At 48.9% G+C, this 23,289-nt stretch overlaps 1 protein-coding gene across 9 annotated transcripts in view; it reads left to right on the forward strand.

The window, feature by feature from the left end:
* The window catches only part of LOC119387910 (lysine-specific demethylase 6A), a 218,751-nt gene that overhangs the window by 97,638 nt on the left and 97,824 nt on the right, over positions 1-23,289 (forward strand). Inside the window, exon 1 of one of the 9 annotated variants that reach the window (XM_037655480.2) lies at positions 11,081-11,325. The exons of 7 other annotated variants lie outside the window; for them this stretch is intronic. The gene's annotated coding sequence lies outside the window, so the exon portion shown is untranslated. Of the gene's footprint in view, positions 1-11,080; positions 11,330-23,289 lie in introns of those variants that run through there. One more of the 9 variants, XM_049413740.1, reaches the window with a different exon arrangement.

Below are 23,289 nucleotides of genomic sequence, written 5' to 3' on the forward strand. Positions count from 1 at the left end.
GATAGTGCTACGTAGACCAACATCAGTGGATGGTGTTTGTCGTTTTTTGTAGACTACATGGGCGTATGTGGCCTACGTAGCTAGTCTACAAAGCGGCTGTCAATCAATCTGGCATCATCCTCGGTCAGCATTGAGGCCATCGCCCAGCCTCGTAAGAAATGAAGAGGGAACCTGCGTCGTTCTGGCGGGACTAAGTGCACTTTACGGTGCGGTGATGTGGATATCATATGTAACTTTCGTTAATGTATTCCTCCGGGGTCGAGCAAGCTTCAATATCGCTTCCCTTATGAAATGTGAGACGAGTTCAAAAAAGAAAGTCTATATGACTTTGACATTCAGTCATTTGACGCTCTAATGTGTCCCTTTAGAAATTTTGTAATGTATTGAAATGCCATTCAAAAACATATTGGCCGATCATTCTGATGCGTATTAACATGTGATAGTCTGATGCGGATTAACATGTGATAGTCCCGATGCGTATTAACATGTGATAGTCTAGTGAGCATGAACCGACCTTTGACATCAACACTCATTTGATTCTCTAATGTATTCTTCAGAAATTGTTTTAATGTACTCATAATGTCATTCAAAAACATATTGGCCACCGTCATTCTAATGTGTCCTTATGAGTGACTTTCTTGTGAGTATGAAACATCCTGTTTGCAATGACCCTCGGCCAAGCTTGTGCTTCGTGGCCAATGACATTCATAACATTCCTGAAACAGAACTATGATAAGATTTATGATATGTCCGGATGATAGTACGGAATCACATATTCAGTTGTGCCTGACAATGTGTTTGCTGGTTGATACACATGCAGCCAAGCATCATACAAAAGTGCATGTATGCACCTTCTACGACACTTGTGCTGTACAAAGACATTTCTCAACAAAAGAAAATGGATAAAAACATTTATTGACTGGGAAACATGCAGAGGTTAAATGAAAGAAAAAATATGGTGTACACCTGTCATATCTTCGTTTCGTTTAATCTGTCTACTTAACACTGATGACAGATTGCTTTTGATACGCAGGGTCCTTGTAGGGAATCCATGTATGTGTATCCATGCATGTGTATCCTGCACAAAAGATCGCAGTAAATATATAAGAGTTGCAAAGAAAACTTTATCCAACACATCGTGCACCTTAGAACACTTAGATGTACTGCCAAGGCCCCGTGCAGGTAGTTGACAAAAAGCACTTTTGTGAAGTTAGAGTTAGTCAAAATTGCATCTTATATCGCATTTCAGGAAACAATATAACGACGGGAAAAATATTTCACATCATTTTTCTCAAACACAAATATTGCAACAAAGGGCACCTTGCCAAACGCAACTGGCATATTTGTCTAGAATTGATAATTATAGACATCTTGTGCTCTTTCAATTACTGTACACATGGCGTTAGTACCAGAATATAACGTAATTCACTGACTTGTATTATCTTCAAGTGGGTTCACCCAACGCAAGTTCGTTTCTCGTAGCAACGACCTTGCACAGTCAGATTAAAATCCTAACCATAGTGCAACTAACTTCTAACAAAAACAAGCGCGGTGCAGTAGTGGCGGAGAAAGCCACAAACACACGCCACTGAAGAGCACCGCGCGCGCATGTGCAGCCGCAGCGTGTTTTTATATCTTCCTCCCCGCGTACTACATGCCAATTATTACTGAGTTTCCTGAAAAGTTACTTCATTTGTACCTGCATCATGAGAAGGCTAGGCGATGAACGTTATGTTTAAAGCAGTTCTATTTCCGAAGTGATAAGCCATCGTACAAGTAGCTTCAGGCGATGATCTCGTGCAGTATACAGCTGTAGTCGATTTCAATAACTTTCGACGACGCTAAGAAGTTTATTTACAGAATCACAACTCGGATACAAAAAATCTTGCAAATTATTCTTCCTTCGGTTTACGATCGCTTCTGAGCGGCGGAATGCCAAGAGCGGGCCACTTTCTCTCTCTCCTCGGTCGCGACCTGTCCCCTCTCCGGGAAAGAGCCATGCTCTCAGTCCTTCCCTCCTACCTCACCTCCCCCCTCCGGTCCCCTACGCCCAAAAGGGCGAAGTGTTGCCCTCCCTGCGACACATACATTCGCGCAGGCGTCCCCAAGGTCAACCAGTTCCCGAGAAGAGAAGCAGCAGCGGGAAGCGGGCGGGCCGAGCGACAGGCATTCTTGGAATCGAAAAACAGCCAAGGAAGAAGAGCGCCATGACAAGAAACGCTTGCGTTACAGAAGCGAGCGGAGTATCGAGCAAAGCAACGCGCCTTCATCCACCCGTTGCAGTTGTAGGTAGTGAACGCACATGGTGAGTGCTTCATACAACCGTATAAAGTGCACAGAAAGCATTGAGCATAGCGTAAAACATGCCTGTCTATCATCCTTCCTCTGGCCATCATCCCCGCAGAGTGAACACACCGCCCATACGATCACACTCGGTTCCTGCGTAAAAGACGTCATGTAATGAAGTAACCTAGCTGTGTAATTCAGAAATATTCTAGAACTTACCAAAATCAGGCATCCACTGTGCACTCTTCAGCTTTACAGTCCACAATGTACCGTACACTCGGCGACAGTCTTGTCAAAAGGCTGCTGTACGTCCGCACTCGCCTTCAGTCACGAGACTAGGACCTAGATCGTCTTGGAAGGTACACTTGACATTGAATCAAGTAACCAACGTGCATAATCGATAAACGTGGTAACGAAGCATTGCAGAACACAGCATGGCACACACACACACAAACCGCGCGCATCGCGCACCCGTCAAACAACTAAAGCGCCCCCACCAAGGACAACTTTTCTTGGCAATGAAGGGAAGGCTACGGGGGCGGAGCTACTGCACATGTACTGCTCCGCGAAATAGTCCGGTTCGGCGCGCGTTTCGAATTTAGTTTTGGTTTGTGAACCTTCCGTACCTCATGTGACGGCCATTTCATTGTTCGAGCGGCCGTCTCAGGCTTATACAGCCATTTGCTAGTGAAATTCGTCAGAAGCTCCCTAGGCGAGTCGTCGGGAAAGGTGGAGGGTGACGAGCGCTCACTTGAAGACGAAGGCGCTATTTTGACTGTGAGGCGCACGTAAAAGGTGCGACGTTTTCACAAGTGCAAAAACGCGAATTGACGCTGCATAAATCAAAACAAATATAAATATCTCCTTGGTGCGCGCTGACCCTCTCTTCAAACAGCGCTCCGTAGAAAATAAGCAATGTTGTTGTTTTTATTTGTCACTGTACATAAAAAAAAAGTGTATGGCTTTTTTAAACCCGTGTGTGCATGTTGGATGTGGTTATGGCTGTTCGATTTTGTTATACAAACTATACATTTTGTTTTGTCAAAAGAAACGCTTTTTTGTTTCAAGTTACTTGCCCTCTCCCGTGGATAGAAAAAAGGTAGGGATTATGATAGGAGGAGGGAATGGGTAGGGTGTGATAGGCGACACCCAACGTTGCACACAGAGGAGGTGAATGGGACAAGGAAGGAGTGAAGGGAGAGAGGAGTTGACGCCGTGGAGAACGGAAGAGAGTCGCGTGGAGACGACATTACGAGGAGGCGGGCGGGAGAAGGATGTACGCGACGTTGGGCCAAATCGAACTTTGGTTGTCGGCTGCTTCTGACCAGCGTTGCAACAGCGAGGAGAGATAGAGACAGTAGTTTGAGGTTGGGAAAAACGCTTGTCCGCGTATCTTTGCAACCAACAACATTCTGTTTTGGACATATATGTAAGTGCACCATGCATAAGAACAGTCCCTAATTTTTATCACAACAATAACGAACTTTTTTTCTGTACGTCACCCATTGTCCACAGTTCCAATTCTTCTCCGCCCCCCCAAAATCCTTCGCGACGCCGTGCGGTAATCCCCACTCTCCTCCGTTAATTTCTACTGGACAATGGGCAACACGGGCCCCTGAGCGAGTGTTCGCAGTGTCACTTGATCATATCTGTTCATATTTGCATATGTGATCGGACTCATGCCTTTTAAAAAATAAGGAAATGCTTACTTCTATTATACGGCAGGTAATATAATGAACATTGCTGCGGTCGTCAGCAATTCTTCGATCGCCGGTGCATGGGCGATATATGTAAAATATTTACGCATTCTACTGAAACACGATATTTGTGTACATTGCAACACAAATTGTTTATTGCTTGTAGTCTCTGAAAGACGAACTTGTCTATTGTGATACACTGATTTTACGGTGGCGAGTAAGGCTATTTAACTTCTTTGTTGTGATGCGCGTTTTGACAGTAGGAACGCAACTGAAAGTCTGAACACTTCAGTCACCAGAAATTAAAGTGCACATGGTCATTTGACTCTCCGATGTCACTTAATGTTAAACGACATTAGGCTTCGCGTGTCTAATGTCTGTCTAGTGACTCATTAGGAGCGCACCTAGTCGACACTAGACACTCAAGACTCATTTTCATAAGGGTTGCTGAATCATAGGAATACAGACCTAATGTTTAATAGACTGCTATAAAAGCGGAGCCAGCACTGAAACAACAGACGTTAATGTGATATGACGCCTGTATCGTAAGAGTAAACATCGTAGGAGTATCATGTAGTGTTTATTGGTTTCTTGTAAAATTAGATAGCCAGCACCACAACCACAATTGACGTCGCACCGTTATTACGCCTGCGTAGGCGGTTTTTCCAACCTGGCGTGGCTCAGTGGTAGAATACCTGATTGCCACGCAGAATGCTTGGGTTCGATTCCTGCTGGGATCGTAATTTTCATTCTTTGCATTCGTTGAGTCAACGCTGCCGATGTTGGTTTTCCTTAACGCTCTAGCATTTAAGTTAACAATGTCTGTTCTCGCCGTTCCTGGGTAGATATAAACTGTCAATCACCTGTGGCGCATACCCGTACACCGCGGCCCGTGGTAAACGGGTATGTGCCACACGTGTCTAGTGGAAAGGGTTTGACGACGTACCCGACAGGATTTTCTCGTTATTCATGTCATGACCCGACAATCATATTCGTCAAAACCTCTTACCATCCCATGCCAATTTTAGTCTTCACCAAGTTAAGGAGGCGATCATGAGAGCACCTAGACGTAGGCGGCTAGATAGATAGATAGATAGATAGATAGATACGTAGATAGAAACGCTCAAAGTACCAGAGGTTCGCTAAGAAATGCTTCGCATTTAAAAAAAAGAAGTACGCAGTATCATCATCAATGTGATCACCAGCCAGGAAGAGGTCACTGCCCTTCGGCAGAGCAAAGACCTTTTCCAGAAATTTGTCTGTGCCGACCGAACGAGAATGCTCTAACTTGCCCACCTCGTTTTAATTGCCACCGCTAAATAATAATAATAATAATAATAATAATAATAATAATAATAATAATATAATAATAATAATAATAATAATAATAATAATAATAATAATAATAACACTAATAATAATAATAATAATAATAATAATAATAGCAACACATGTGCAAAACGAGTAGTCGTTTTGGAAAGAGGAAGCAGAACCCGTTTATCTTCACGATCTAGGTCGCAGTAATAATAAGTCACTTGGAGATGCAAGTTGGGCGTTTCAATAGGATCGATTCACGATCGATGTGTTTCTTTCTTCCTTCTTCGAAACTTTCTGTGCGAAACTGCATCATTCTCTCAGTTGATTTATCTTAAGATAAATCAACAGAGAGAATGACGCAGTTTCGAGTTTCATCCAAGGAGCCTTTGTGTGAGAAGCCTGTGCTAATTAATTTTTGCAGCAGCCCTAAAGCTGTTATAGGTTGGCGAGATTTTATTGGCGTGAGCATCGAGGGACGCGCTTGTTTCTCTTCCAAGCACCTATCTCAGGTTTTCCGAATATTAAAAAAAAAGTCTTAAAAAAATATACTGGCGCGAAATCGATGCTTCCGGTTCAAGTTGAGAGTTACATGGATACATATGAAATCGGAGCATAAGTTTACTTAACATAAAGCTCCATTAATTGTCCGGATATTTAACGAAAATTAAGCTGAACGAGTTCATTGAAAGAGCAGACGGTTTTCTCGTGACCAACTTAGGGAGCCTTCATGTGCGCGCTTCCGTGCCGGAGGCGCGCACATGAAGGCTCCCTAGACCAGCTGGGAACGTTGCGGCTCCTGGCGGAGCAGATCACAACCACGCGCCTCTTTCTGCGTGGCCTCTGAGATCAGCTTCGGCAGCGCGAAGAAACGCAAAGTTCATTCGAGGAATACAGCAGGGCGCACGGACGCCGACGTGCGAGTTCCACTACTAAATACCTAAGTCAAGGATTAGGGTTTCCTCCGATTTATTTGTTTCTCTCTCTTTTCTTAGGACTATTTCATTCCGAATCTCTTTCACCCACTTTCTGTAACACGTTGCAATGAAGGCGGTATTTTCCGTGGCCTCCGCGATCGGCTCTGGCAGCGCGCCGTAGCAACGGTCGCTAAAATCGAGCCAGGAGTGAAATTCAGTCCTTCACTAGATGTAGTTAGTATTGCGGCTATAGGTGGCCTGAGCCGCCGCCAGATCACAAGGATATGATATAGCGTGCCACCAGCGTTGGCTAACTGTCGGCTATTGCTCGATATATCCTCTAACAACCAGCAATTTCTTCATTCCAGTAGCGTAGCCAGAAATTTTCGGGGAGGGAGGAGGGTTCAACCATGCTTTATGTTCGTGCGTGCGTTTGTTTGTGTGTCTGTATACATACACATGCAAAATTGAAAATTTTCGGGGAGGGAGGGGGGTGACTTGAACCCCCCCCCCCCCCCTTCCGGCTACGCCAGTGCTTCAGCCGGTCTCTATGATTGAGTTGTCTACTTTTTGTTGTTGTTTCGCGGTGCAGCGTGCCATTCATTTCCCACGAGTAAACGCTATGCTAATATTGGAACTTCACAAATTGTGACTCGTTCTGCGGCGAACTCATATTGCAGTGGCTTCCACATGGCTCCAATGTTTTCTTTTACGTTTTATGGCTTGCGCGTCATCTGTTCTGGATGAAAGGAAATGATTATGAACCAATTTATTTTTGAAATGTTATCTACAATTCTTTTTTTCTTCGGCGTCTCTTCTATTCAGTGTTTCCTGGTAGTCTGAAGCCACTAGCCTGAAGGTGGCAAAATGCGGAGCCGGTCAGTCTGTCCCGGCGTTTATAGTTGCGTACTATTCGCGGCGGTGACGCGCGCTCGTGTGGTCGGGCCGTGATTGTATTTTTCCAATTTCGTACTCGAATACTGCATCCATTTTTACCGAAACCAGAGGACTATAGGAAGATTGGTGCCAAATCGAGGCATACGCGGCCAATTTTCTCAGTTTCGGAAAGTGGGGCAATGTTTTTCGGTCGTACGCGGTAACTGGGCCGTGTGATTACAAACAGTTATAGGTCGGTCGTGTTCGGAGTGGGTCCGACCACCTCGTCGTTTAATAACGTATAGCAGCTTGAGGGGCTTATACTGCAGTATTGCGATGAGAGTCTACGTACGACGTGTTTCGGGAAAAAAAAAAAAAAAACTGCAGCATAAACAATCTATCGATGTTTCTCACAGGTGTGGTCGATGAAGTGTTCCGTAAAATACTTATGCACTAGGTCAGCGCTGTGGAAAACGCGCCAAGCGGTTTGACGAACCGGCTTGTACAAACGATTATTTGCATCAGCGTTGTGAAAAAACGCGACAAGCGTTTGAACGCGCTTTCTTGCACGCGGGACATTCTCAATTGTTTTTCGTTCCGCCTGCCTGTGGTGTGTAGTGGTTAGAGCATCGGGCTTTGGTACGGGATATGTGGAGTCCCGCTATCGGTATATGTTTCACATATTTTTATTTATGATGATCCGGTGTAGTTATGTTTGCGTATGTGCATTTGATGTCACTCGCGGTTTTAAGCAGCATCCAGTCCAGTAGGTGTTAGGTACCCGGTCGGTCCAAACAGCGGCGGCGCTGAAGCTAAATGAATTACTGTATGTACGCATTTAAAAATATTCTGCGGCCTGCGCACGTATGTTGGCCTGTACTATAGTGTACAGCATATTACATAATTTTCTCTCTTCTTTCACTTACGGAAGGTCATGCCTCCGCACCCTTTGCACTCTGACTTTCGTTATCTTCCTTGTGTTAACCATTCTTCGAGTAAAGCGCGTTGGCGTTTTCAGATATTTGGTTTCTTCGTGGGACGTTCTGTTTGGTCCGCGGTGTCCAGGCAGAACAGTAGGCCTCTGGTTTTCTTCGGGTCTTCATTTTTCCTTTCGAAGTTTCAGTCCCAGGAGAGGCACTGGGACACTCATTCGTCCCACGGATGATAAAACGGAGGACCCGGAAACTGTCCACGGGGTCTTCATTCTCGTCCTATTCGGGGCTGACGTTCCCTTTCAAGGATCGATGCCAGCCGCACCGCTGCCAAGCGGCGCGTTCGCGTCGCGCTTTTCCAGCGGTGGCAGCGGCGGCAGCGCCTCCCCGAAATAGAAACGGAGAGCGCACGAACTAATCTCAGAAGGAGACAACCGAGCCTGCTGCAGGGCCGCCTGCTCGGTGCGGGAGGGCCAGCCAGCCGCGCGGGCCGCGTGTGTTTCTCTGCGCCTACGACGCGGGGGCGTGAATTTTTTGCTCGTGCCTGCCTGCATCCGACCCCGAAGAGAGCTGCTGCTTCTGCCGCTCCCTCACCCAGCCCGCCTTTTGTTGTGTGCGCTCTCCACCTCTTTGCAAGAGATCCAAGCAAGCGCGAGAGGCGACACACTTCCGCCGTTTCTTCCTCGAGCGCAGTGCGCGCACGGCCTCTCTTCTTCTAGACTGTGTGCGTGTGTTTCGACTGTGCGTGCAGCAGTGTACGCTGCTGCGGGATTCTTGTCGCCGACGGTCGCATTCCATCTTTCCTCGGCTGGCCCTTCCGCGACTCTGTGCCCGCGCGTGTGTGAAAGAAACCTAGGTGCATGACTGTGGATTCCGCCGACGTTTTGCCGTCGTCTTCACCGTCTGCTGCGGTTTCGGCCCGCTGGCCGTTTCGGTGAGGCGCTGCTTATCGACCTTTTTCTTCTCATCTTCCTACGGATTACTTCTCTCCGTGCGTGTTTGTATACAGCTCGTTGCAGTGTTTCTCAGCTCCGCACGGAAGCTGCCGTTTCGAGCTTCGTCTGGCCTCTCCTTCACCGCCGCCGAAGAATTCTTCGTTTGTACACACACGCACCGTGCGGTTACGAAAGCGCCTGCGTCCATCCAGCCCCGAGGAGAAGGTGCGGTCGCCGCCTTGCGCGCGCGCAGCTGGTTTCGCTGCTGCATGGGTATGCGTGTGTCGCTGCAGTCAGCTGTGTGGTCGGTGCTGCTCGGTGAGGTTGCGTGGCGGAGAAAAGGACAGCTCTCGTGCTGCAGCTGCGACGGGAGTAGGTCTGCATCCTGAGGCGCCAGCGTGAAAAGTACTGTGCTTTCCGTCTCGGAGTAATATATCTTTTTTTCGTGGCCTGCGTTCCTTCCCGTCCGCTGCTGGCCTCTGTGGGTCGCTCCGAAAGGCACCGAGGTCACACGTCCGTATCGATTCGCTCGCGCCCGGGGAAGGACGTGTTCAAACCGCGTGTGCACTTGAGCGCGCGTACACATCGACTGCCCAGTTCTATGCAGGCTTCTCAACGACTACGTCGCTCTTTTTACCGCTTCTGAAGGAAACAACGAAGTTTTCCTGACTCCTGTAGGGGATCGAGGAGTCTGCGAACGTCGACCATCATTTTTACCGTTGTGTTCAACGAAAAGAGGATATCAGTGGGATTCTCGCACGATCACTGCGTTGTCCTTATAAGTATTTGGAAGGAGTGGCTAGGAATCGCCTTTCGTTTTGTGAAAGGGGCTGGATGCAATTGGCCCTGAGAGGGGCGGCCGTGCTCGGTTGTTTACCAACACAGTTTCGGGAGCTGAGGGTGAGAGCAAATCCCTTTCCCGCTTCCGAGTTCCTCCTTTCTCCCGTGGCCCTGTTACCATGACACCGTGCGGGCGGCGTGCTCCGAATGTGGTTGTCACGGCAACCGTGTCGCGAACGGCATTTCGGGATCGTTTCGTGCCAGGTGTCTGCTCCGCGTCGTCTGCTTCTGCTCCCCGTCGGTCATCGTCTGGCGCGTGTGGAATTCAACGTGGATCTGCTCTGCGTGCTTAGTCCTTCCCAGTTTTGTTAGCTTGGGGCAAGCAAAAAAGATTGAATCCGAAAGTGTGTACACGAAAGGAAAAAAAAAAGAAAAGAAAGGCAGTTCGATTTGTCTGCAAGAATCAAGTACAAATAAGAAAAAAAAAACGACAGTCAGCTAACTACACTGCCAACTGTAGAAGGCGACCGAACAATCGCTCATCCGACGAATACATCGTTTTTTTTCTTGTCATCGGCAATTTAGCGAGACCAATTGAAAAACACCGATCGTTGTTGTCGTCGTCTTCGTCGTTTCTTGTTATTGCGCCGGCCTCGTTTATAATTTTGCTACTACCGTTATTGTTCTGAACCGTCCCTGGCACGTTCGCCATTTTTTCCCCCTCGTTGGCGCCGACAACACTTTTCAACGCAGCTCAAATCCACTACCCACCTTCCTAAACAGCGTTGACGTTTCCAGAGAAAGCGCGTTTTTGCGTATATTTTTTCGTCCCTGAGCGAGTGAGAGAGAGCGAAGAGCTGGCGTCTCTCCAGGAAACCGGGCCGACGTTGCAACAGCAGTGAACATTTGCCGCCGTCTGACTGTTGTGCGTTGCGTTTCACGCGAAGGGCGACTGACCCAACTAACGACTGAGTGGCCGCGATTCGCGTTTGTGTGTCTGGCTCTGTCCTCATCGCTCGTCCCAGAGAGCAGCGTATCGTGTATTTCGAGCTCCGGATAAGCGACTGCAGAGGGAGTCCTTTTCGATAGGCGAGAGGTGGTGCGTCTGCACGCGTAACACTGTTTGCACACCTAGAGGTTGCGCGTATTGGTGTGGATTCCTGCTTGCCCGCACCACCACAGCGAGCACTCCGGCGGCAGCATCTGATCGCGTTGCCCTTCGCTCGTTCTCCCTCGAAACGCCGGCCGCGCTCATCTGTGCCGTTCGGCGGCGTCGCACTCTCTGATAGCTGCTGGCGTTTACGTAAAGCACGCGGATCGTCGGCGTTTCCCCGCCATACCATGAACGGCTGTTCGTGCGTGCGTGCGCGTTGACGTCACGATCGTTGTTACGTGGTGACTGCTGCTTGCTGGCAGCGCGTCGTCGACTCTCAGCTGCCTACGTGCGCTCCCGACACACGGCATCTCTCCGATCGTCGCCCCGCCGAGCCTCTTCTCTGTGGATTTTTAAAGGTCGCCGGGCGTCCCTGACCGCGGCGCGGCGTGATCTACGGGGCATCCCCGGTCGCTACTCCCGGAGGCTGCCTACGTGAGTTACTCTTCTTCTTCTTCTTACTGCTTAATAATTAAGGACACGAAGCTGAAAATTTGACCGGATCGACCGGGGTTCGGCTGACCGGCTTGTGGTTCGTTGCGCTATTGTTGAGCCTGTAAATACTTCAGCGCGTTTGACCAGAGCAAGAAAGAAAAAAACCGCGGTCACCTCTGGAAGCGTTTAAAACGTCGTGTTCTAACATTGAACTTTCTATACACCAATACTAGTAGTAACGTTTTGCTCCGAAAAAGTTCTGCGTTACTGTCGCATGTGAATTCCTTTTATTAGGGATGTATTGTTCTGCTAAGACGCCTTAAACGTGGCACTGCCCGGTCCAGCGTTAGAAGAACGCCTTGGCGCGGCTATAGATTTGAGCTAGTTTGAAACCGATTGAGCTAATATTTATTACTTATACGCTGTCTGGGGTGTACCTTCCCTAACACGTTCTTTCATTCCCTCTTTCTGCGCGCTCGCCCCCATTGCGCTACAGTAACAAGTTTAGCGGAGGATTTGCGTCTGGTGTATATACTGCGGAAAGAATGCTTTGAAATGCAACTGCGTGGAATGTCGGTTTCTCATCATGCTTTAAGTGTGCTTCTGAAAACAGGTGATTAATGAGACTCTGTGTGTCGACCGCTGTAATAATGTATATCCCTATTATGCATCGGCTATTACTACCTGTATTCGATATCTCGACCTGCGAATTAAACGACTCTCATGCAGAAGCGATGACGCATCCGTAGCGTCATTGTGAATAAGGTCATTGTAATGACGTGTTTTGTGCTGCGAACCCCGTGGAACCTTATTCGGTATCGGCCCATTCTGTTATGCGGGATAACCTACAGGGACATTTAGGTACACGTCGCCTCCCTAAATGGTCGACCCACTGCTCTCACTTCGATGTTCGCGAGTTGTGTGTGACGCGTCTGTGACGTAAGCTGCTTCCCGGAGGTAGGGGCGAGTGGGACGCGCAGTGTAGGTCCCGGAATGCAACTGCTGCGCATGCGTAGATTTTTTTTTTTTTACATGGATTAGCGTTAACGATATATGTCGCGCGATCACTTAACGAATATAGTTTCGCGAGGATCGGCGTTGAACGCATGCGCACGAGAGTCGGGCAAAACGAGAAAGCCGCGCTCTCGTAGGCCGAGTCTCCCTCGAAATGTCGGGAAAGCGAAAGTATCGTCCGGAAGTGAACGCCCGAGCACGTTGCCCTTGAATATACAGTACTCACGTATTGAAAGGCGAAACTTTAGGGCTAAGTAATGCACGTACTTTTGTTTTACGGCGTCCTACTGTTCGTGCGATATCGGCGTAATTTTTACTCGAACACTTGCATCAGAGCCGAGATTACCTTTCGTCGTCGGCCAGATTTGTTGCGACATGACGCGGTTATCACGAGCGATTGTTCATAACAGTCGTTACACGTCAAAAAAAAAAAAAAAAAAGATGCCGCGTTTCAATTCGTAAGTACTGTGCATTTTTAACGTGCTGTATGGTAACATCGTATATAGCTAGCCTGCGAGGGGCTAAGCACCTGCAGCAAAGACAGCGTGGTGGGGTCCTTGCACTTTCCGATGGCGGTCACCGATCTAAGAGTCAACGCTCAGGGTGACTGGCACAGAGTTGCGACATGCTTATCAATAATCCCCGGGAGGCTGCAGCCGCGTCGCCCGTACCGAGCTCGTCGTATAGGTCGCGCGAAGAATCTCTGCTGTTCTCTCTCGAAAGAAATTGTTTGCTACGACTTCTCGCCCACGTGTACCTTTAGCAAGCGATAGATGGGCTTTTTTTTTCTTTTTTTTTTCGCGAGGTGCCGTTGCGTAAATGATTGCGTATATACGCGCGCGGTGTTCGACCTCTGCGTATATCTGCGCTGTCTTTGTGTTGGAGCATCAGCATTTCTTCTTTCTCTTTAAAAGTCAGCATCGTTATTCCCTTCGCGCAGTTGCCTGCACAGCTGTTGTGACGTGGTGGATCAAGTCTTAGCGCTCCGGCCTCTGTCTAATTGTCTAAGCACTGATTGACGCCATCGACATTAAAATCTCGGTGTAAGCAATCTGGATTTTGACCTCTGGTTTATACCAGGACTGAGATTGAGATCGCAGATTCAATCCCGCAGTCTCTGCTGCTAATTTTCGATGGCGGACGAAGTGCAAAAAAAAAAAAAAAGATAATAATAGGAAACTAAGAAAATACGATCTTTTCATTTATATTCCGACTGAGGAAAAGAAAATGGAAAGGCGTGTATTGTAGAGTAATTGTGTGGTCGTTTTTTAAGGAGTAGTATTTCTGCGTCTCCATCTTTTAACGATTGCGCAACAGCTTTGTCGGCTAATGAAATGTTTACGCAGATTCCAGATATTTCTTCGTCCTTGTGCTCGCTTCTGCAAGCTGGTCATATAAACCGGCGGCAAGCTTGGAAAAAAAAAAAAAAAAACACGAATGAGGACAAAAACAAGAATAGCCTGCCTTTAAACCATTTTACGATCTTCGGCGTTTCTATATCCAGCCTCTTGGCGCAGTCGGTCTCGCGTGAGCGCGTTTTTTCTTTTTTTTTTCTCTTCACTGACGCCGCGTTGCCCTTGTAGGCTATTATAACATGTATACCAATTAACGTCTGCGCCAGCTGTTTTAATCTTGCAATCCTGAAGTAAGCTGTTTCTCTAGTCGCCCCGAAACAATTAATTGATCCTCTCTCTTTTCTAAGTGCTCGAGGTTTCGAGACGTGTACGCAGTCGCCATCTGGTGGATATATGACCCTGATTGACCGTGTGTTACCCATCACAGTCTCAGACTTGTACTGGAAGGAAACGTGTTGATCACTGTTCTATACGTTCTTTTTTTTTTTTGCTGTAGTTGCAAATTGGCTCATGAACATTTTTTTACAAAGGCGGGGGCGCATGTTCAGATCGCCCGAAGAAATAAAAATTGAACAGAAAGGGGCGCTCTTCCCGTCCATTTATCATTTCTTACTTCTAATTTAACCTCGAGCCACATATTTCGTAAAGCTATGGACAAACTTGCCTAACACAGTGTAATTTCTCAAAGCTCACGAAACTGTTTGACGCGCCTTTTTTTTTCTTTCCCCATCGCGGAGAGCCCGGCGCGAAGCGGCACGCGGCTGTTGTGATCCCGCGTCTTTTCGATCCTGGGGGTGTTGCAAAATGTTCTCGGCGACGCGCGCTGTGTAGAGACATCCCGGCCTCTGCTGCTGACGCTTCTTGTTTCTGCCCGCGGCGCCATTCTGCACAGCTGCAAGACGCCGACGGGTTGCTTTCAATGAATGAGGAACGCGGAGATGCGTTCGTGTCAGGCCAGACTGAATGCCTATTTCTGTCAGTACAAAAGCGACTGTGCCTTCGTGACTTCTGATCGCGCGGGTGTTTGAACTCCGGAGTGTGGCAGTAGTGCCAACGCATTATATATATATATATCCACGCATACTGACTGCAATTGGCTGGTATACGTGACGTGAGAGGTCTGAGATTTCGTTCCGGTCGTATGCATGCACACACACTCTTTCTCTCTCAGATACACAGATAGAGGGGAAGGAGGAAAGGCCCGTAAAGCGAACGAGTGTAAAGGAAGCCAACACAAGCGCCGTATTGTTTGCGTTTTATCTGTCGCGAGAATGCTATATACGAGGTGATCGCACGAAGTGGATCGAGGCGTCCAGGACTTTTCGATGTTTCACTCTTCAATATAATGAAGTGCTGGACGAAGGCTGACATACGGCTGTTGTGGCGCGTTAAATTTATGAGCAAGACTACAACTGCAACGCTTGTGTTTAACGCGCGGGGACACGAATCACCGAACCGAAGTGTCGTACACGCGGTTGTATTCGATACGATGCACTGCGTACGTATGCAATCAAGAGCGGGAGTCGTTGTTCTGTTCTTGCATATGTATAAGACTGCCACTCGTTCAGCTTTGTATTAGGTAAGCGACGAACCAGACAGAGAGAGAGCGACAGTAAGCATATAGGGCGCCCACATCCGGTGTACGGCACGCAGCCACGTCCCGTGGGACAAATCGATGCCTGTTCGTCGGACATTAAACGATCCCGCGTGAGGGACTGCGCGTGCGCACTCCCCGATTCCCATCCCCGGACGATATACGCGGGCTGCGTCGCGCTGCGATCCGTTCTGTTTACCATCACGGTCGAATCCCCCGTCTCCCTTCCGTCTCTGCACTCTCCCTCGATTTGGTCTATACTGCGGGTTCGTAGCGTCCCGCGTTTGGCTTGGAAAGAGAGTAGAACAAGAGGAGAAATTTCGATTACAGGACTGTGGCGGCAAGTGTGTATACGTTATAATGTATGAAGCTTCGGCTGGAAACCCGATCGGTTCTTTCTCTACACATTCGTGGTTAGAACGGCACCCCTTCTCTCCACCCCCTCACCCTCCGAAATTCGGGGCGAGAATCGAGTTTGTCGGCACATACGGTTTCCCGGTTTCCGTTCTGTTTGTTTACTACACGTCACCACGTTGTTCCCCATTTTGCTATAGGGCCTCCCGTACTTCTCCCTTCCTAGTAGTATATAGGACAGGATTACTAAGGGAACGAGAAGAAGGAACGCGAGACCACGCCAGATCTGCCTTCCTCTCCCTACATCGCCGGGGGACGCGAACAGTAATTAAGAGGGACGTCCGTCATTCAATCTATTGTCCCCTGTAGCACCTCGATGCGAGGTTCTTTCGCGCGCACTGCTCGGAGCTTACGTATGTATATTTGAGCGTCGTATTTCGTTCATTCGGCGACTATTCCAAGTATCCTGTAATCTCGCCGCTGTGCAACGGTCGTCCGCCTCGGCGGTGTGCAGTGGTTACGGTGCTCGGCTGCTGACCCTGCAGTGTCGCGGGATCGATTCCGGCCGCGGCGGTCGCATTTCGACGTAGGCGAGATGATATAGAGGTCCGTGTACTGTGTGTGCAGAGCTCCAGGTGGTCGAAATTTCCGGAGATCGCATCGTAGTTTTGGCACGTAAAGGGGTATTCAGACAGGGGAGAAATGCTCGGGGGGTAAAGGCGGAGCCTAGTGACGTCAGCTCGCGAGGAGAAGTCTCCACAAATGCCCCCCACTCACACGGACGAGGCAAACGGAGGGGGAGACCAGTGTTACTAGACTACTCTGGTGGCTTGCACCACCCGTTTGACGAGCTGCTGACGACGAGCTGCAGACGACCATCCAGCTGCAGACGACCATCCAGCTGCAGACTGGACACCCACTGCCGCTCTCTGCAGGAGCAAGTGCAACAATGTGGCCAAACAAGAGCCCGAAATTCCGCCACATCCCCCACCGCAGGGGGATCGTTTGTCCTTTCGGGGAAAACGTCCCCGTCTCCTCCGAGGAGGCGCGGGGGGGTCACGCCCACTCGCTAATCCGTGACGTCGCGGTCACGTGATACGCAATCCCCCCCCCCCCCCCGTCTCCCCCGAGCATTCCTCCCCCGTCTGAATACCCCTTAAGACCCCAGAAATTACGAGTGTTATTACTGTGCAGCAGTATACACCTGGCGTCTTAATTTCGTCGTCCCGGCCTGGACTGTGCGAGGCGCTGCAGCTTTCAGCCAATCACTGTTCGTGCATATACTCAACGTTTTGGGGAAGCTCATGGGCGACTGTAGAAAAAATCATCCGATCATTACCGTATACAACGTGGTAAGATAGATACCTACGCGTACTGGTGAAAAGATGATCGATGGTTGCTCTTTCGTCTTCCGTTGTTCTCATTGAAGGATTTATAAATCCTGACAACTCTCGATTATTTGTTTTTGAATCAGTGCTTGTAGAAGACCCTGCCCTTCACGTATACGTGCTGCGAAGCGCCGTGCTTCGAGTGGTATATACACATGACCACCAAGATTGCGCGCTCGTGTGTTCGCGCTGCATATCTTATCGCTTAAAAATCGGGTCACGCGTGGGCGTCGCGTTACGCCAGGGGGCTCGCGTTACTTGAAATTTCTCTCTTAATACATATATGTGCCGCTGCTGGGAGAAACTCGTTGCTTTTGTTCCTCTGACATTTCATCGGTGGCAATCGGTGCTGCGTCGTGCCGACATCCATGCACACGCTATACACGTATGTATATAGTACTCGTGGACTGACACGCGAAAATGTAGCGTTAAGTGATGCACGCGCATTCGTTTACAGTGTGCGCAATTCGTGTCATATCGGCATAATTTTGACTCGAACAATTAGTTTTTGCCAACGTTACTTTTAGCGGCCAGATTACGCACTGATAGAGCAGAAATGCGCATTTGTTGTGGAACCGTAAACTATTGCTGTAGGGTGCATACGTGTATGTACAGCTCAACGCGAGCTGATATCCACCGCTATCTCTTGCCGCTGCGACTATGTATACATATGCACGTGGGTGGAAAACTGTATCGCCGTATTGTTTGTTAGTTGGCTTAACGACCGTGGGGAAGGCCGCTACAGCGACAGAGGAATACAATATTACGGCATTGTTTAGAAACGAGAGAAAGGCAGAGGACACGACAATCACGTGCGTCGACCTTGCAGAGTCGCGGGACCCATTTTCCCATGTGAAGTTGTTTCTGCTCGCGCGCATCTCTTTCCGACGCCATATCTCGCATATCTGTAGCGCTCATTTCCCGCTCAAGTTGCTTCTGCGGCGCGTCCGACTGCCCTCCCACCCCCCCGTGCTGAACCCTGCGCATGTCTGTGCGTTCACTGCAAGGACAGCGAACCCACGCGGAGCTCCGTCGGAGTAATCGCCAATTTGGAAGTCACGGCCGCTTGCTTGTTTCGATCGAGTCGTATAAAGTCGCTCGTAAAATGTACGTGCTGAGTTTCAGTCAGCGTGAGACGATGAACGTATGGTGTGCGTACACCTCGCGTGTATAGCCCGGCTATATGAAGGACGAGTGACGATTGCCCGCTCGGTATACGTCGTGCGCGGCGGAGCGTGCGCACACGTGCTGCGACAACAGACAGCTGGCGCGATGAGTGTGCGTCGGGTGCCGTCCGGCGGTAAATGCAATGACTTATCGTCGCTTCAGCTGGTTTCGCCATGCGAGCGCGCGTGCGTTCGCCTGTGCGTATGTGTCGTTAATGATGTTAAGTTCGCGTTAGTCATCGCGTCAACGGCAGTATACGCTGCGGGACGAAGGGCTCTCTGCGTCAGCAACCTCCGATTGCTGCATGCTGCTGTCGCGCGTGTATATCTTCTGTCTGCGAGTATCCCAATTTGAACGCACCCCGCCGCGATTGTCTAGTGGTTATGGTACTCTTATATATATACTGCTGATACGCAGGTCGCGGCATCGAATCCCGACCGCGGCGGCCTCATTTCGGTTTAGGTGCACGTTAGAGAACACCGGGTGGTCGAAATTTCCGGAGCCGTTTTATTTACTACGGCGTCTTTCATAATCACATCGTGGTTTTGAGACGTAAGACCCCAACAGTTATTATTATTAATATGAACACATAAGACTTGATTGCCGAAGCAAAAGTCCGGAGACGACTTTGTACTCAGTATAATGGAATACCGAGAGAGTCACCCAGCGAGGCCCGTGTGGGCAATAATGTCCGCCTTTTAGAAAGAAACGCGTGGGATTCAAAGTGATGGAAACATTAATCGGTATGCGTCATTCCGTTGACGGCTAGGCGCTCTGTGACAGGCTGTGTGACATTGACGCCTACTTTAAGGATTGGATGCACGTCGTAACGTTTATTATCGCCGGAGTGCCATAAAGCAGTCGCCTCAAGCCCGTGTCATATTATGTGGTCGTAGCCGTCGATATACCGTGCTGTTGGTCCTCACGTGCACTTACTGATCTTGCACGAACACGGTGCTTCTTACGTTAGCGCCCTGCAGATTCATAAAGGTTATTTGATAGCCATCTTAGACTCCCGCAAACAACGTCGATTCGCACTCACACTATACGCGTTAATATGTGCGCACGATTTCTGATAAATTATCGGATAAAGTCGTCGTTCGCGAACTGATATATGGAGGAGGCCGCATCTCACTCCGGAAAGTGGAGGGCGTGCCTGCCACTTGCGGCGAGGGTGAACCTCTCGTCGTATCTCGCTGTCAGAGATTTGTCGTTGGACAGGCTTGCGCAAGACCTGTCCAAAAAAACTTGGGAGCGGCACCAAGGCGGCGGCGGCAGCTGTCGCTGCAGCCACGGAGGAAATGCGGGCCAGGTGCGCGCGCCCCCGTGCCTATTTTTTTTTCTTCTTGTCTCTCTCGCGGGGCTTCCTTTTTTTCGCCCTCTTTTTGCCGTCGCACCTGCTTTGGTCGCGGCCAAACGCAGGGTCCGCACACACGTGCGTATACATGCATGCATGCATACGATCGGCTTTCATCAGTGGCGCTAAATGAAGTGGAGTCTTCGTTCTCCTACACATCCCAGCCCGCTGCCCGAACCAGGGGCTCGGCCAGACATTCTTTTCGGGAGGAGGGGGTGGTCCCACTTCTCTTTACGTATGGTCATGCGTGTGTTTGCGTGTGTGCGCGTGTATAATGTACATATGCATACATACCAAAATGTAGAAAGTTCAAGGGAGGGGGGCGATTGAACCCCCCCAAACAAACCACCCCCCTGGCTACGCCACAGCTCCGAACTGTCATCACCGGACTCTATGTGTTTACTGTTAATGCGCCATCAACATCAGTTTTCAAATTCTGGGTTCCTGCCAGAAACGCCATCAGGCAATACGAAGTTCGCCGCAGCGTTGGACTACTCATTAGTTTCAGAATCGAATAGTGAGATTCGGGGTTTTTAAGTGTCAAAACCACGATATGATTATGAGGCACGCCGTTGTGAGGGTCTGTACAGATCAATTTTGACACTGGGAATTCATTGACGTGCGTTTAGGTCTAAGTACACGCGGGTGCCTTTTTGTTCTTTAGCCCCCATCGAAATGCGGCTTCCGTGGCCGGGAATCGAACCCGCGTCCTTGAGTTTCGTAGCGCGACATCCTATCTTCTGCGCTACCATATACTATATATCAGGTCGGATAAAATTTTGACCATCTGTGGCACGCGAGTACCTGTGTACGTTCATTACCATGTGAATGCCGTCAGATGATAAAGACTTTCCGTATACAGCTCCATTGTCTACTGCGTTCATCGTATCGTAACGAAAACGGGGCGAGGACGATTTGCCGCAAAAGTGTAATACTTCACTGTATAGCGTTATCTCTTCTTGGGTGCTCTCGTTACGGGCACCGTGACGTGCATGAAAATGCGCTAATATGTCTCGCAGCGTTGCAATGTTGACGGAGTAAAAAATGATAAAGAAGTAAAACGCGTATTGCCAGTTTCAGGTGTCGCGGCATTCTTGTAATGACGACTCACGCGCTTATATAAGAAAAAGTCCTTGACGCTCGCGCACGAAGAGCGTCACCGCGGATCGTCTATAACGCGCGCATATAACTTTCGACTCTTGCGCGGACAGCGCATTGTTATTCGCTGCCGGAGATCGGAGATGTCGCGCGAAATGAGATCCCGGATGAAAGAAGACCAATGCGGAACTGCACTGTCTGTCGGGCTTGGAGGCCTCCGTGGTGGTTGCGCGAGCACGTCTCAACAATAGCGTTATATGAGCGTGACGAGGTATATATTATATATGCATGCGCATAAGATCTGTTTGTTTTCTCAAGCCCTATTTCGCCGCGAATCCGGCTCTGCTTGTTGGCACATGGGCAATTAACAACAGTGGTCCAACGTTCGTAATAACACAACGTATACATATACGTATAATGTGCAGTACGCGCCTGAAACTTGGTGCGATATCATTACACTATACGTATAATATACGGAATTAAGTGCAATACATTTTACTGCGGTCGAACATTGATTTGCATATACGGAGGTGAATGCAAATGTCGCACGGTACCTTATGCATTCGCGTATAAGATGACTCGAAGGCGAAAGCCTTCTTCTTCCTCTTCTTTTTCTTCTCAGTAGATTGTATTTATGATCCCCACGCCCCCGAAAGCCTTCTGCACTTAAAGGGACACTAAAGGCAAATATTAAGTCGACGTTGATTGTTGAAATAGCGGTCCAGAAACCTCGTAGTGCTGCTTTTGTGCCAAGGAAGTGCTTATTTTGAAATAAAATCACGTTTTTAGTGGTCCACATCGCGTTAGCGCGCTTCAAATCTCCCGCCTGAAAATACGACTTTCATACGTCACTGCTGCCGTGCCCAACGTTGCCCGCTTTTACTGCGCGGCCGCCGACACTAGTAGCAGCCGAGCGGAAGTAGCGGGGCCCACAGTAGCAACAACGGCGCTGCGGCAAAGACTTGCTCGGATGGGCACATTCAAAGCCGTCACCAAGTTGCGGTTGGTCTCGTAATCCTCAGTACGAAAGTGCAGCGAGCACACACGCAGAGGTTTTGACTGTTTAGCACACTGGCGCAATGGCATGACACTAAGCCACTTCGAGCGTAAGGGTTCATTCCGCGGCACCCAGTGAAAAGACACACCGGTTTCCTTGCTGCAGCACTGGCGTTGTGCACCATTCGGGCATCCGGCAATATCACACGCATGCGGCATTTTGTCGAACTTTGTCAGAGCGACTTTCACGAACGCGCAAAACACGCACGGCAGTACGCGATCCCGAAACTACCACTGAGACGGGCGAGGCACAGTTCGGCGCAGTTCGGCGAAAACGGAACCTTTGAACCACGCGCGCCGTTCCCCATGGCAACGCCACGGAGGTTTTGTTTTCCATGAATCAAGCGGAAACGAACAAACAGCATTTTATTACGTGTTTTGATGCTCGGAATGTTCTTTTTTTACTGCTGCTAGTTTGATTACTAGTGATTTATTGTAGGCCGACTTCCCTACGTCATCGGGATCACTTCGAAAATGTCCCACTCGTGGCGCTCATCATCTGATACATCTAGCTTAATTTCTCGGTAAGTAGGGCACTGCTGTTGATAATATTGCCGTTTTAGAAGTTGTCATACATTGGGCTTTCACTCTGACATAAATTGTTATTTGCCTTTAGTGTCCCTTTAACGTAGTTTTGCACTGCCTCCAGGATCGGAGACATCGCAGCTATTGTGCGCCTCACGTTGTTTGTCAGCATTACCTCCGAGATCGGCCCACGTTTGATCAAGCGACTACGTCGACTGATGGCGTCATCGTGTGACGTCTTGATAACGTCACCCATTTCGGCTACATGTGACGTCATCATATGATGGCGTCATCACATGATCACTGCCTCCAGGATCAGTTACCATAGATCAGTGCATGTGGACGCCGATGCCCTCTGCGTTTTCATGTTTGATGAGGCATCTAAGGCTTTCGCCTTAAAAGTATAATTGCTCTTCCTCGAGGCACGTCCGCTTTAGAAGGCTCTTACGCTTTATTGTACCTGTCTAACCTTCGTGTGCCAGTGACAGAGTTTAAGCAGCTGTCCGCCGACAGCTCAGAGTCACGGATCATCGCTCTTTCGTTACACTCTGTTGAAACAATGCGAACAATTGGAGCAGCTGCACGTAGGGGGAATGCGGATGGGCTCCGCTTCGTCGTAATTAATTGTTCGCGTGAGCTCGTACGCAAAATGTCACGCGCGCGAGCTCAGGGCGACCCAGAAAACCACCTCAAGGTCATCTGTGCGGCGAATGTATATCTCTCTCATTTATTTCATCAGAGAAATGGTTGCTCGAGAAAGTGAAGACCACGATATTTCCTTTCCCGCGCACATTCGCGCAACATCCTTAGCTCTGGTGTATATACGCCAGCGTGATCTTCATGTATACCAGATGTTCTGTCTCGTATTCGGGGCCGCTTTGTAGATATTGGAAACCTTTTCGAAACCTGTTACGTTGAGGCTGACGTTTTATTACAGTTCATTGTATAGCCCACGTTTATCGATTATGAGTTAAGTAAGCGCAAGTAACCGTTGTATGGAAAAGAAAACACACACTCACAAATACGAAGATATATAAGCGTCCTTTAGCATCTTGT

This window comes from Rhipicephalus sanguineus, chromosome 3 (genome assembly GCF_013339695.2).
Source record: "Rhipicephalus sanguineus isolate Rsan-2018 chromosome 3, BIME_Rsan_1.4, whole genome shotgun sequence".
NCBI lineage: Eukaryota > Metazoa > Arthropoda > Arachnida > Ixodida > Ixodidae > Rhipicephalus > Rhipicephalus sanguineus.